The sequence below is a fragment of the Scyliorhinus torazame genome, chromosome 13, assembly GCF_047496885.1.
Source record: "Scyliorhinus torazame isolate Kashiwa2021f chromosome 13, sScyTor2.1, whole genome shotgun sequence".
Classification (NCBI taxonomy): Eukaryota; Metazoa; Chordata; class Chondrichthyes; order Carcharhiniformes; family Scyliorhinidae; genus Scyliorhinus; species Scyliorhinus torazame.
Window position 1 is genome coordinate 67,585,741 of NC_092719.1, and position 16,133 is coordinate 67,601,873.

The following is a 16,133-nucleotide window of genomic DNA, read 5'->3' on the forward strand; positions in this document are numbered from 1 at the left end:
TTTTTTTTTTTTAAAGATAGAGCGGGGGACATGACTAGCGCACTATGGGTCTTGCTTTCCGGTTCGGCCGTGGGTGCAGGTTGACACTATCTCTGTTGTTCTTTCCCAGTAACCTCTGCTTCCCTCTGGACAAACAAACTTCAGTTCCAAACTTAATGCAGAACTAGCTCAGGTGAAAGCTTTTGCTTATTAACTCATTCCAAGCCACAACCCACAGAGTGAGCAGAGGTTATTGGTTCTAATTGGCCTAAATGAGGGGAGGCAAATTCTTAATTGGCTTAAGGATGAGTGATCCATCTGTGATTGATCGAGGTGGGCATGATCAGTTTCCAATTGGTTTCTTGAGAGTGATGGTCAGCTATTGATGTAATTTCCCATAGTCCCTCGGTTGGCCCTCAGCACAGTGGTTAGCACTGCTGCCTCACAGAACAGGGATCTGCGTTCAATTTCAACCTTGGGAGCCTGTGTGGAAGTTGCATGTTCTTCCTCTGTCTGCGGAGGTTTCTTCCGGGTGCTCTAGTTTCCCCCTCAGTCCAAAGATGTGCAGCTTCGGGAATTGGCCATGCTTAATTGCCCCTTGGTGACATTAACAATGCATGGGGATAAGCAGATAGAGCGGAGTGCAGGCCAAGGTAGGGTGCTCTTTCAGCGGGTTGGTGCAGACTTTGGACCGAATAGCCTCCTCCTGCGCTGTTGGGATTTAAGTGTCAATTTCTTGTCGGTCCGTCCCTCTCATTAGGGTTTGTTCTGTTGCTTCGTGCCAAGGTAAAAGAATGTTTTGAGTGCTTCTTTGCCCATTTGTTCAGGATGGGGAAATACGCTGCCCAGCCCCCATGATTGATACCTTGAGCACATCTTCTCAAAACCTCATTTAATTGGTATTACGTCAGACGCTTATCAGTGTTTTGGGTAGGTTATTTGAAGGTTGCTGTTACTTCTCTTTGGTTACTTTCCTTTTAAAAACAATGCATAGAATTGTAAAATTGCTTATAACCTTCAAACTAATTAGTATATTTATCAAATTCTTTTGAAATATATAGGGTGTGATTCAACGGGGTGGTGGTGTGTCCTGTTTTGGACGCATTTAGCAGGAGGGGTTCTTGAACCGGCAGCGCCAAGAACGACCCTGCTGTCGGACAGTGACCCAGAGCCGGGATCGGACCTGGGACCTCGGCGCCGTGAGGCCACAGTGCTAACCCACTGCGCCACCTTGCTGCTCCTGAGAACAGCTTTCATGTCTGCTTTTACTCAAGACAGCATGTAATGTCTTATGGCTACTTTGACTTCATTAAAACAGGCACTTATCTGTGTGTTTTTGCTGAGACAACTGCTTTGCTATACTATGCTGTTGTGGTATCTGTCAGTGCTTGGTACAAGTCAATTAAACTTACAGTTACAGAAATTACCCAATGTCTATATGAAATACATATCAATGCTTGAAAGAGATTGGTGTGTTAAAAATGATGTATTCAATTTACAGATCAAAGAACTACAGAGTTGCAAAAGTTAATGACAGAACTTAATTCTAAAATCAATATGAAATTAAGTGACTTCCTTCAAACATCATAAGTGGAATTGCATTAATTTACTGCATTAGGCTGAATGTTTTAATGGTTGTTTTTCTTTGCACAATAGGATTTTGAATTTGGGAACAGAACTGATAATTTTAATTGCTAGGGAGGTGGATAGTTCATGCCAGTAATTGTTCAATCTTGGCAGATCTTCAATCTCGGCAGATCTTCAATCTCAAGAGCCATATGTTCTTTGTCTCGTGTCAAATTTGTATGGTGCTAAGGCCAAATCATGTGATGAGCTTGTAGCCCAGAATCCAGCATAAAATTGTATTTGAGTGGACATTCTGTAAGTAAACTAAATTAAAACAAATCATTAAACATCAATTTTCCTACACCAGTATCGAATTGAAGAGTGAAGTGACATTACATTAGTAAATTTAAATAGTGGCAACTTTTTCAACAATTTCTTTCAATAATTCAACACAATGCAATGGTGGAATATTTTATTAAAAGGATTTTATGATTACTTGATATTCTTGGAAATTTCAATGATTGTCTTTATAGTAAATAGAGTTAAACATGTATAGCCTTTTAAACTTATTCCCTTAATATAAAACTTTTATGCTGCAGCTCCCGATTCGACAATAGGTTACAAGCTGGACACATGCAACATAGATGCACTGTAAAGTTCCAGGCGAGCAACGACATTGACGCGATGACTTAAGAAAAACTCAAATTTATTTCACCTATGACATTCCACCTCGTACTCCCCAAAGGGTCTCCCGTGTCCTGCCCATACTTAGGTCGGGGTATTTAAGCCCCAGAGGCCCCTAGCTTAAGGGGGTGTCTCTGCCCCCTCATCTAGAGAGATCGTACTCAGGTGAGGCTACAGGGACTACGGTTACAGACACTCCGGTCGGGTTATAACACGCACCTAAGCATATCAGAGGTTACAGGCTGGACCCATGCAGCATAGATGTACCTGAGCATGTCAGAGAGTGAATTAAATGCAAAATAAGATTATTAAGGTATCCGGGAACTATTCAGCCAAATCTTAATATCACAAGGACCCTTCAAGTTCCCATCAAAGCCCAAGCAACATGATACTCGACTGCTCATCAACGGGAACACACTTTGGGTGGCACAATGACACGGTGGTTAGCACTGCTGCTTCACTGCACCAAGGTCTCGGGTTCTATTCCAGCCCAGGGTCACTGTCCATGTGGAGTTTGCACATTCTCCCAGTGTCTGCATGGGTCTCACCCTGACAATCAAAAATATGTGCAGGGTAGGTGGATTGGCCACGCTAAATTGGCCCTTAATTGGAAAAAAATACAGAACGCACTTCTCTCTCACGTATACGCACACAGAGCTAGTACCAAGTCGGTTGCCATTTTACGGTTATGAATAGTTTTTGAAGAAAGAAAAATAGTTCCTTTTTCACTAAATCAAAAATTAAAAGTATTTTGTGCCACTGCAAATATCTGCCCTTGACTTAGTCACTTTTGGGAATTATTGCCCAGTATGGCAGCGTTTTTTTAAAATATAAATTTAGAGTACCCAATTCTTTTTTCCAATTAAGAGGTCATTTAGTGGCTGCTGTGTCCAGAGCTGGCAGTTGCTGAATTGCCTGGGTGAAGGAGAAAGGAGAGAGGGAGGATGACATTTGCTGCTGCCTGGTTTATCTTAAGCTCACCGGATGTTGCAAGGAGCTGCAAGAGAGGGAAAGCAGTCTTCACAGGTGGAGGTTTGGGCTGGCCTGGAGTGTGTCATGTTGGGTGTTCTGATGCACAAATGATCCAACACGGCTGTAGATGGTACAACTCTGTTTTGTCTAAACAACGGTAACAACTAACTGCTGGCTTGGGTATGTGCTTCACCAGCTAATCTGTGGACCCAGCCCTATCACTATCTTAGTGAGGCACTCAGCACATGGTCCGTGTCTGAGTGGCACGCTGTGAGCTCTGTGCTCTGAGCTGTCTCCTGGTAGAATGAGCGGGAACTGTGGTGTTCCCTGTTTTATAGTGCATGTGCTCTCACTGGTGATTGGCTGCGATGTTGTGTGTGTACTGGTTGGTCCAACTGCCTGTCCATCAGTGTGTGTATGATTGCATCATGATATGCTGATGTGGATATCATGACATCCCCCCCTTTCACAAAGGATATGTGCCTACATGCTAATAAATAGAAATGTGTACTGAGTGCATCTGAGTATGTGTGATTGCACCATGATATGCTGATGTGGACATCATGACAGAGTGGCTAGAGTTCCAGCCTGGGACTGGATTGAAACACTGCCTGTCTGCCTCCCTGCATTTCCAGAGCCTGCAGCAGAAGGAGAGGAGGAGGGTCCGGGTCTGTTTTCTGCCTGTTCCATCGGCAGGACCCTTGGAGCTGGGACTGTTTGTAGTTTGCTGCCTGTTTCATCTACAGAGCCCTAGGGCCTGAGGTCTCCCAGCAAACAGGTTGCTGCAACACTTGGAAGGGGACGAAGAGGAGAGGAAGGTTGGTGCAACTGGATTTTATCTTGTTTTATCTGCCGATAACACCGAGATGGGATAATATCCGTGGACTGTTTTGCTGGGCCCTTGCTGGGCTGAAGACCCTGTCCCCCACCCACCCGCTGCTGGATCGAAGACCTTTTTGGGGACCAGCCCGCAAGACTTTCCTCGGCACCGTCCTGCCTTTTGTGCCTTCCTGCTCCTACCTCCTCTTTCCTCCCTTGTACTTGGGGCACACCGTGGTCTGTCCCCCTGTGCCCCATCTTCCTGTGCCTCCCCTCCCCCCTTCAGTTACTCTCTTGTACCCATCTGGGATGGCCACTTTCACTATATAAAATGGACACTCGCAGAGCATACAGGGAAAAATGGACAATGCAAAGCAACAAGCAGGCACAGAGCCTGAATGTATATTTGGAAGACAGACTGCAGACGGAACCGAAACCCTGGGCCGATTTACATATTGATGGCCATCTCCGAAGAACAAAGAACTAGTGCTCAGGTAGCCGATTCTGTCCCAGACATTCCGGCGCCACCACCCCACCAAGACGACACAAACAAAGCAAGGCCAATGGCCATTTAGGACACGCCCAGCCATCAAGGTACCCGCCCCTTTATTGGCTCAGATCGATGGCAGTGATCAAGAAGCTGCCCAATTAATTGGGACCAAGTTTAAGGCCCGCCTAAAAGTGCGCGAAGCCCCTCAGAGTATAAGAAGGAACCCCCGCCAAAGGTTCAGTCTCTTGGATTTGGCTCTCAACCGGAGAGACCCTTCCACCTGCACCACCAGAAGCAAGCAAGTTCAAGTTCAACGCTCGCTACCAGACGGACGACCTTAGCTGTACTCCTGTTACCTCTTCGAACCCAACAGCCTCAGAGCCAAACAACGGCCATTGTTCCTCTGACCGAAGTGGGCACCCGAAGTTAAGTATAGGTGTTAGTGATAGATGTAGTTTAGCCTGTAGTGTTATTGCGCATGAGTAAATCATACTATGTGTAAATAATGTAGTTGATTTTGAACTAACTAACTGGTGTATTGGCTCTTTGATCGGTATTCGGTTGAACCTTGTGGCGGTATCGAGAGATTCCTGGCGACTCTGAAAGCATACTCAATTAGGATTAAGGCGACCTTATTAACCGCCATATTTATAGAAAGTAAATATAGCAAACCTCTCCCTCCCCACCCCCCCCCCCCCCCACCCCTTTCAGTTACTCTCTCCCTCTCCTTTTTCCCCCAATCATCCACCACTGACCGGGGTGGCAACAATGCCGCCTGTGCCAGTGATGGGGCCCTCTACAGCAACCTATGCGGGAGTGGTGGCTTCCACCCTCCCCACTGTTCCTGGGATTAGGTCACCGTTTCGCCTCATGACCTAAAAACTTGGGGTGAAGTGCTACGCCCACCCCACCATGTCAATCGAAGCCTGCATCGGTGCTATGGCTGAGGTTGTTGGCCCTTCGACCATAGCTGCAGCCTCGAAGGTGTATGGCAAAGTTCTCTTCTTTTTCAGAGCCGAGCGGGCGGTCACCTTGCCCTGGAAAAAGGGCTCACGGTGGGCGGGATCTACCTGGAGGTGGACCTGCTGGAGGCCACTGCCGAGACAGTTATCCTCTCTAATGTCCTGCCTTTTATTCCCACAGAGCTCCTCCTCACCCACCTCCATCAACTGGGGGACGTACAGTCAGGGGTGATACCGCTCCCGCTCAGCCTCAAAGACCCCACCCTCAAGTATATTTTCTCCTTCCAGCGCCAGGTCTTTGTTTGCCTGGCCCGGGAGGTGGTACTGGAAGGGACTTTTGAGATCCCTTTTGGGGACAAAACCTACTGCATCTTCTGGTCTGCGGGTGGCGTGCGGTGCCACGCCTGCAAGGTGGGGCGTATTACAAAAACTTGTCCCACCTCTAACACTGCCGCTAATGGTGCCGCCGTCCCCTCTACTTCCACTGGCGTGGTGGTGAGGGGACAGCCGCGTGGCCGGAAGGCTGAGAGGAAGACCAACTGGGCGATTTGCCAGCGGTCATGTTTGGATCCTTCTGACCCTGACTACTGACTCGGGTGCAGCCATTACGCCTCACCCCACCATCACCCAGCAACACCCTCGGTGACATTTCTCCATCGGATGCCGGGCCTGGTGCCACTTCTGCACAGGCCCCTCTGGGTGGCGGTAGCGAGGTGCATGACCTCGAACCAAAGGGTCTTCTGTCCCAGCCACAAATTCTGGAGAGAAGCATCGAGGGACAAGGAGTCAGCCTGGAGAGACCTCCAGAGATAGAGGTCTCCCCGGTGTGTGACCCTCTCCCGCGCAAATGGCGTCAATCCAGGTTCTTTTCCATAGATATCACGCCCAGTCCCCGAAAGAAAAGAGGTGGGGGTGGTGGTGAGGAAATCCCAGCAGCTGCCGCTGTCCCCCGACGGGTGCTTCGGGGTCGGACGGAACCCGAGAGGGCCCGTTCCACCCAGCACAATTTAGCACCCCAGACTTGCTCAATTTCTCAGGGGAGGGGGGTCAGCGATTACTCCATGCTTCTTAGGTTCTTCGCGTGTTATAGTTTGGAAGACCCTCTGTCCCAACCGCTGTCTTCGGGCACCTCTGCCACCATCCCGGAACTGCTTCCGGAGTTGTATTCGGGGCCTTCCGGTGACCAGGCAGCAGGGGCGGAGCAGGAATCTGCACCGCCGCCTTCCGCTGGCACGGGGCCCCGGGAGGAGCCCGAGGAGATCCTATCAGTCGATGATCCCGGTGGCGGGATCAAGGGAGCCCCTGAGTTGGTTGGTGGGCCCGTGTCGCTCGCCGCACTCAATGTGGAGGAGGACTCGGGCCCGGAGGGCGACTGTCCGAAGGCTGTCAGCCGCCCAGTGTCGGGGGCGCAGGGTGCACGAGACGCTCTGTAGCGGGGTGCGGGTCTCACTCGTACCTGACACTGTGCCGCCCCTCACCCCCTCTGGGGGACTCCCGGAATCTGGCACATCATAATTGAAGTTTCTTTTATTTTTCTACCTCCGTAGATAGTTCAGGCAGTGCCCTATTTGCACCCACCCTTCACCAACACTTCGATTCCCTCCCTCCCCACCACCATCCTTTCCCTCCTCTCCTCACCACCCCCCTTTCCTTTCCCTTCTGTTGGTACAGAGGTGAGGGTATCTGGTCTCTCCAGCGCAAAGTTTAGTGCTTGTACCATTTGTTTTTTGTAGAAATGTGTTGTGAACTGTTTTAATAATCAGAGTATCCACCCCCCCCCCCCCCCCCCCCCCCCCCTCCCCGTACATTGGTACTGAGGGGAGGGTACCCTGTTTCGCCAACACAAAATTAGTGTTTGTACCGTTTGGCCTTGTATATATTTGTTACTGTTTTAATAAAAAGATATGGCCAATTGGCCTACCCTGCGCATCTTTTTTGGGTTGCAGGGGTGAGACATTGGGAAAACGTGCAAAGTCCACACTGACAGTGACCCAGGGCCGGGATCGAACCCGGGTCCTCGGTGTTGTGAGACAGCAGTGCTAACCGCTATGCCACCGTGCCTCCCCCAGTATGGCTGTATTGATGGCTGATTGAGATGCAGAAAGAATTTTCAAAATGTAGATTGTGGACATCAAATCACATGCAGCAGTTAGAACTAAACTACAAAACTAATCACTGCCTTCAACATAAAGGTTGCTTTTTAAATGAAAGCTACAGTTCATTTTAGAATTGTGGTCCATTTTTTTCTCACATGGTGTAAGCAGACTGAAAACTGGTTCATAAGAAATAGGAGGCCATTCAGCCCCTCAAACCTGCTCTGCCATTCAATAAGATTGTGGTTGATCGGATTGTGACCATAACTCCACTTTTATACCTGTCTCACAACCCTCATCTCCCTTGATGATCAAAAATATGTCTAACTCAACCTTGAATGTAGTCAATGACCCAGCCTTCACTATTCGGAGGGTTGCTACCCAGAGACACATTCCTCCTCATCTCCTTCTTAAATGGGAGATCCATTTAATTACACCCCCTATTTCTAAATCTCTCCCTCGATAGGAAACATTTCAGCATCTAGACTTCAGATAGAGAGTGTTTGATTATGGCCAAACTATTTTTATTAAATATTTTTATTAAAGGCATTTTGCATATGTATATAGAAATATCAGAAAAACAGAAATCCGCAGGAACAAAAAACACAGGCCCACAACAACGCCCGATACCAATCCCACAACTCTCCCTGTCACCTTAGTTTTTTTCTCCCTTTATCCCTCCTTCCAAAACAACGGAAGCAAACAACCCCCCCCCCCCCTTTCCCCCCGCCCGCTGTTGCCATAATTCACCTGAAGAAATCGATAAACGGCTTCCACCCACGGGCGAACCCCTCCTCCATCCCCCGTAAGGCGAACTGGAATTCTGCCAGGTTGTTCACCCATACCACTTAGTGTTTGTACCGTTCGGCCTTGTATATATTTTTTACTGTTTGGCAGCTCCAAGTCCTGCCAGCTCAACAAAATACATCTCCAGGCTATCAGGGAGGCCAGGGCCAAGACATCTGCCTTTCTCCCCACATGGATCTTCCGACACTCCAAATATCACCACCTCCACCCCAGCATCTCGGACCCAACATCCGAGAATCCCTGCCAGAATACCTTTAGCTTTGGACTCAGCCATCAGCCAGAACATGTGAACGGGATTCGTTTGGGTGGGCGTGCCCACACCCATCCTTCGTCCCTGCAAAGAACTGGCTGATCTTCACAACATGGCAAACTATTTGTGGTTACACCCTGAAATACTGCTCTCAATAGTTGGAGAACCAAGCTACTGCCCAAAAAAAGTGACAGAAAAAATTTGACGACTTTTCAGCTTTCATGTTGTGGCAACACAAGGAAGAATATGCAAGAGGGCCTGTTGGGGAATACCAGGAGCCTGTTGGGGAATACCAGGAGCCTGTTGGGGAATACCAGGAGCCTGTTGGGGAATACCAGGAACTAGAGGGGCTAAATCAAACAAGACCTCAAGGGTTTTAATTTCTGGTCTATCATCTAGTCATGTGTAAATTGACGTAGTAAGAGGTAGGTTTAAAGAGATATGAACACGGTGTGGAAAAGACGGGTTGGAACACTGCCAGCAGTATTGTGACAGGAAAGACAGGTTTCACCCAACCAGGCTGTGTCCTAGTGGAAAGGATAAACAGAATGGTCACAAGGCTAAAATCTCTGATGGAAAAGGTAGTATTAACAACAGCTCAAAAATCAAAGGGGAGAGCAAAGTACACTCAAAATAAAACCCTAATCACTAAACTAGCAGAGTAAAATAAACAGTCAAGCAAAATATTAGAGCTGAAGAGCACATTAAGGTGTGTTGCGTTAATGATTTTCTACAAAAGAACATAAGGAACAAGTTGAATGAATTGTAGGCACAAATTCAAATTGGAGGGCATGACATGGTATCCATGAATGAAAAGTGGCTGGAAGACACTCAAGAGAGGAACGAAATGTAACAGGTGATGAGGTCTTCAAGAAAGTCAGGAAAAAACAGCCGAGAGGTAGTGGTCTCGGTGATTAAGGAGGAAATCACTTTGAGATAAGAGAAGATATAACAAGAGGTAAGCTGACAGTGGAGGCTTTACAGGTAGAGTAAAGAAATGGAAAAATAATTTCAAACTGTATTGAGTTGTTCAGAGCTGGCGGCAGCTGTGAAGTTGATTGCATGAATGCAGAGATTAGACAAGTAGGTAGTAGAGTGGTGTTAATGGGAGATTTTAATTTCCAGATTGAAATAAGCAAACTACATGAATTTGAGTGCAACTAGGGCAGCTTTCAATGTGACCTGGAATTAACAGAGGGCATGCCATATTAGATTTAATAATGACCAATGAACCAGATTTAGCTCATAACCTAACTGTGCATGAATAGTTATCAAATAGTGACATGATCAAATTAAACGGTGTTTGAAAGAGAGAAACACGAAAGATAAGATTCTAGATTTATTAGGGCGACTACAGTGTCCACAGTAAGCTGGGCAAATTTGTCATTGAACAAAATGACCGAAGATAAGTACGTGTTCAAAAATTAATTTAATCTCATACAGAACTAGTTTATACACCTGAGGGGTAAGCGCTCTGCTGTACAAAACAATTGTGCATGTAACTCTGCTGTACAAGGAGAGAGGAAAGCCAAGGAATTATAGAACAGTTCACTTAACATCTGCCTCCAAAAAACTACTGGCGTCATATTTGAGGATAAGGGTACGGAACACCTTGAACATGTTTACTTTACCAGAGAGCCAGCATGGATCTGCAGGGGATGAGTCAGGCCTGTCGAACCCGATTCAATTTTTTTTGAAGGGGTAAATGAAGTCGTGAACCGATATTATTTATATAGACTTCCAGAAGGTATAAGATAAAATCCCTTAAATAGACTTCTAGCTAATTTGGAAGCTAACGGAATCAAAGGCAAATTAATGTCCTGGTTAGGAAACTGGCTGAGTGGCGAGACACAAGGTAGAATGATGGGCAGGCTTTAATTGCCGGATTGTGGTGACTGGGGGCTTTTCACAGTAACTTCATACTTGTGACAGTAAAAGATGATTATTATTATTAATTGGTAGGATGTGATTAGTGGTGTCTTGGCAGGAATCTCAACAGTTCACTTAGATAATGCGATAGAAAGCCACATATCAAAATTTGCTGATGACACAAAGATAAGTGGCATTCTCAACAGTACAGATCAAAGTTTTAACATTTCTTAAGATTACAAGAAGATGTTCCTTTGGATGCATCAAGCAGTGTTTTAGGTTTGCACTCACTTATGAACTTGACTCCAATCACTGTGGCATTGTCAATGATAATGTAAACAGATTATTATGAATTACATGGCTGTCCTTGGATTTGTAATCCTTCTATTAGTTTATCTGAAGTTCAACTACGATGTGCATCTTCATGGAACAACATATTCCTAAATAGCCTTACAGTGACATTATTTTAATTTAGAAGGAAAGAATAGAAGGGATTGAAAGCAAAATTTTCTCTCACACCCAAACTTTTATTATTTGCCTGGGGCATCTCTACAACCTAGGTTGTTAACATGTTTCATTTTGTACATGACAAGCTGATTGAAAAGATGCATAAATGCTGAATTTTGGTTTTATACTTCAATTTAGCTCAATATATTACTAATGCATAATCACTATTCAGAACTGCACTGTAGAAACTTTTGACTGCTGAGACTTGGCACCTCCAAATGGTGAAACCACTCAGTAATAGGACCTGCACATAAATGCTTCAGAATTCTTCAGTGTAATGTGCCCCAACAAGAGCATACTTCATACTGGGCAAACAGAAATGTCACTAATTTGAATTTCTTGATAGCTTGGTATAGAAATTTTACAACACGAATGGTTTCTGTTTTGCGCCCAACATCAAGCGAACAAAAAAAAAAAAAAAAAAAATAGCTGCCATAATTTAAGCCATTAAATTATACAACCTTACTACCAGAGACATTATTTTTAAATAGTACGAGCTGTAAAGCAATTCCTCTTGAGAGGTTAATTTGAACAAGCTGAAGTACTCACAACATATACTATTACAGGAACATTCATTAAGAGACTTCATTCTATGGAAATATGAGTTTGCCAATTCTGACTAGTAGTAATAAAATCGCTCCACTCATTGCATTGTTTTATGGCTAACTGGGATCACATTCTTTGCACATTTAGAACAGATGAAGTGAGAAAGTGTTAGCTTTAAAGTCTTTAAAACCAGCACACTGCAGAGCTAGGTAAATCTGTTCCTGATTGTTTTGGGATGAATTATATTTTAACCTTCTGGTTCAAATTTCCTCTTGAGATTTGACAGTCAAGTATTATTACAGAATCCAAGTAAAACCACACCCTGTACAATGGGCAGAGCAAACACCACTTTGAAATAAGACTGCACAAAAACTAACCTGGAGGTTTTTCTTTTTAAAAAACACTCCCTCTAACAATAACAGAAGCCACAAATTTAATTGTTGTCTTTCACATGTGGAACTTCCAACAGACTGCTGCCATGACTAGGTTAATCCTTCCTTACTCTGAACTGGCCTGTGTTGACATGTTACATAATTGCACAACTATCAATTTCACAGCAACTCGGCGGCACGGTGGCGCAGTGGGTTAGCCCTGCGGCCTCACGGCGCCGAGGTCCCAGGTTCGATCCCGGCTCTGGGTCACTGTCCGTGTGGAGTTTCCACATTCTCCCCGTGTTTGCGTGTGTTTCGCCCCCACAGCCCAAAGATGTGCAGGGTAGGTGGATTGGCCACGCTAAATTGCCCCTTAATTGGGAAAAAATGAATTGGGTACCCTAAATTAAAAAAAAAAAATTCACAGCATCTCCTTACCTTGTGAATCGGATGAAGTCAATGCTCTTTGGATTTAGCACACACCTAACAATTTCATTTTCACATCTTAAACATGATAAAACATATTTCAAACAAGAGCGCAGACTACATGCAATTACTGTCCCAAATCTGCTCCTGCTATCTGTCACAGGATGAACCCTTTATGGGTTTCACAACATTAAAAGTTAATGACTAAGCCAACAGGTCTCTTATCACAGAATGGCCAAGAGCAGAATGTGGTATTGCAAGGTGGTTTAACAAGTTACTTCAAAATACCCAAAGACGACACTGTTCAAAAAAAAGATATTTAATATTGTCAATATTTAACACATTCTGCAGCATGCAGCTAAGAGAAACATTACAAAAGGTGATTTGTTTGCTTCTCATGACCTCACTGCCATTTAATTCAAGTTAATCACAAAAATATCATTCCCAACTGCTGAGATTGAAAGCCAATAAATATTTCAGGGTTAGATTATTATTTTCTAAGAAAGTATTTTTGTTAAAGTTTCCCCTCCTAACCTAAAAGGAGGTTGTTCCTGCTGGGGTAGAGCTCTGTCGGAATTGGCTGCCCTCCAGTACCTCATTGAACTAGCCATTTTCACTGAGCCTGGAAGATTGCCTGCAGACTATTCAACTCTGCTGTTCGGCATTGCATCAAAGACAGTTTCTGTCCACATAGTTACTGGATAATGATCAGTAACAGGAATCCTACCAACATTTCGGTGACCCAACTCAAGGGTCCAGGGACCAGTAGCTGTACCTTACTGTACCGTCTTGCCAGAAATCAGCTAACCGACTGCTAAAAGCAGATTGTACTGAAGTCTTTGTTGTTTGGTAAAATTCCACAATACCATGCAAAGACAAAAACTCCAGCAACACTTACAAAGTGCAACATTTTATATTTGGTTCCCTCAATCAGTAAATTATTTCTTCCTGCCTTTCAAGCTCTTTTTTTTCTGTATCTTTTTGTTGCACTTCATCATTTTATTCCATCTCCTCCTTCCAGGACAACATGGGGGGTAAGTAAGGTCAGCTATGTTGGGTCAACATCAGAACCCTTCTAGATCCACTGCAAAGTCAAACAGGGTTGCAGCTTACACAGACATCCTTTATGTCACACTTTTCACTTTGCAAAAGCTGTTCACAGCCTTGCTTGCCGGCCTGAGATTCAAGACACAAGTGCGCCATGTCCTCAGAATTGCTCTATGTCTCAAGTGACAACACCAACACCAGATCCATTCTCGTATTGCCCTCGCTGTACTGGACATAACTACTGTAATTGTTTCTCCGGCACCCAAATGCACATGTACCTCCTCAGTTGCCCCCCCCCACCCCCCACACACACAGGTGCCTACTTATTTGTTAAACATAATATTGCTAACTGTACAGAGTTGCTGTTGTTGAGCTAATGCACAATATCCTACCAGTTTCTTTACTTTTTCTCTTCCATATATTTCAATCTGTGTACATAACTGTAAATATCCTGTGTTCAAAAACCCAATAAAAAACATTTATATAAAAAAAAGAATTGCTCCATGTCGATGATGCCACATTATAATAATAATCTTTGTTATTGTCACAAGCAGACTTACATTAACACTGCAATGAAGTTACTGTGAAAATCCCCTAGTCACCACATCCCGGTATCTGTTCAGGTACACAGAGGGAGAATTCAGAATGTCAAATTCACCTAACAAGCACGTCCTTCGGAACTTGTGGGAGGAAACCGGAGCACCCGGAGGAAATCCACGCAGACACGGTGAGAACACGCAGCCTCCGCACAGACAGCGACCAAAGCGGGAATCGATCCCGGGACCCCGGCACTGTGCAGCAACAGTGTTAACCACTGTGCTACCGTACATTGCCCTTAACTGGAAAAAAAAATTGGGGTACACCAAATTTTTTTTTTTTTAAAGTTGTATGTGGTAACAGAAAATCATTTAATCGAAAATGTTCTCTTTGAAAGAGGCCATATGCTCTTACTGTGATGCACACCTGAATGACTGGTTTGCATATGACACCAATATAAAAGTAGGAGACGGTTAGTTTCTTGGGCAGAAGTAGATCAGCAAAGTGCTGCAATTCTTTTCAAATGAGCCACTAGCATTACACATCAAGGAATATCTTCTGCAGAAAATGGACACATCTCACTCTTGTACAGAATTGGGTTGGCCATCAGCATCAGGAAGACAAATGGTCCAAAACGTTATCAATGCTGATTGGGCTACACGGTAGCGCAGTGATTAGCACTGCTGCCTCACGGCACCGAGGGCCCGGGTTCGATCCCGGTCCTGGGTCACTGTCCGTGTGGGATTTGCACGTTTTCCCAGTGTCTGCGTGGGTCTAGCCCCCATAACCCAAAGAATGCGCATGGTAGGAGGATTGGCCACACAAAATTGTCCCTTAATTGGAATTTTAAAAAAAAAGTAATGCTGATTGAGTATCACATTGTCATACCGTAAAAAGTTGTTGCTAGTTTCACATATCTGGGCACCGCAAAGTCAGTTATGCTGCACATTGCACAAACCGCAGCTGTTATGCCCAAGCAGAGCAAGAGTGCGTGAAACAACAGCAATCTAACAGAGAACACCAAACTGCAAGTCTACTCAGCCTCTGTCTTCAGTGCACGACAGTGCGAGGGCTGGACGACATACACCTGGCAAGAGGAAAGACTAAAACGTTTTTATCATCGCCATCTCTCGACAGGGCACGGTCACCACTCAAGAGATACTGGAGCATGCAGTCATCCATCAGCATACATTATTACGAAGCTAACATCTGCGAAGTTTGTTCACCTTCATGGGGTGAAGGATGAGCATATACCCCAAGACCTTAGATACAATGAACTGACCACTGGGTCACGAATTGATGGGCACCCATACTTCTGCTAAAAGTACACCGAGAAGCAAGATATGACGATGGTGGACACGGACACAGACAACTGGGAGGCAGCGGCTGAGGGACACAAGGAGGAATGACGGGTATCTGGAGATGCAAAGTGAAATGGAAGGCTCAGCTCGCTGAGAAGAGGACCCAGAGAAAATAACAGCATCCTGTTATTTCAGCCAACCTGGGTTCATTTGCAGCATGTGCGGCAGATACTGCCAGGTCAGAGTGGGGCTCCGCAGCCACACCAGGGGATACTTAATACAGTTGACCCAACACCAGGAAGCAACCGATTGGTTCACGAGACAGAAGGCTGCCAGGGTTATTATTTCACTTTTCCATGATATATTTCAATGCTTTATATTTTTGCATTCTTCTCTTCGAGTCCGCTTCAGTTTTTATTTTTGGAGAGTGAATCTATGGTTGCAATAAAATGCCAGTGACATTCGTCGGTGGTGAGCAAATTGCTGGACAATGCAGATATACCAAAACAAGGCAATACAATAGTGCTGATCGTGAAGAATATTTGGGGATAGTGTTTCTTAAGGGAGAATATCCGGAAGCAAAGTAGAAACTGCTTAACAACGTCTAACCCTTTATTTTACATATCATCCTTCTCCCTCCGCTCAGGATGCGCAATGGAGTCAGTCCACAGATGTTTCTTAGACCAGGTCTCATTCCGTCCCCATTTTCATGTGATTAATTCCTACAGAGCAGGAGACCATTCGGCCCATTAAATCTGCAATGACCCTCTGAAAGAGCATCCTACCTAGAATAACATAACCTGCACATCCCTGGACCCCAAAGGGAAATTTAGCATGGCCAATCTACCCAACCTTCACATCTTTGGACTGTGGGAGTAAATTCATGTAGATACGGGGCGAAAGTGCA

At 45.2% G+C, this 16,133-nt stretch overlaps 1 protein-coding gene and 1 long non-coding RNA gene across 9 annotated transcripts in view; one reads left to right on the forward strand and one right to left on the reverse strand.

Moving 5' to 3' along the window:
* Positions 1–16,133, reverse strand: part of eps8a (EGFR pathway substrate 8a, signaling adaptor) — a 214,449-nt gene that overhangs the window by 112,413 nt on the left and 85,903 nt on the right. The window contains exon 1 of one of the 8 annotated variants that reach the window (XM_072471714.1): positions 12,354–12,480. The exons of the other annotated variants lie outside the window; for them this stretch is intronic. The gene's annotated coding sequence lies outside the window, so the exon portion shown is untranslated. Of the gene's footprint in view, positions 1–12,353; positions 12,481–16,133 lie in introns of those variants that run through there. 8 annotated transcript variants of the gene reach the window in all.
* LOC140388087 (uncharacterized) overlaps positions 9,390–16,133 on the forward strand; it is an 83,189-nt gene continuing 76,445 nt past the window's right edge. Inside the window, exon 1 of the long non-coding RNA XR_011934083.1 lies at positions 9,390–9,580. This is a non-coding gene — a long non-coding RNA (uncharacterized lncRNA). The remainder of the gene's footprint in view (positions 9,581–16,133) is intronic.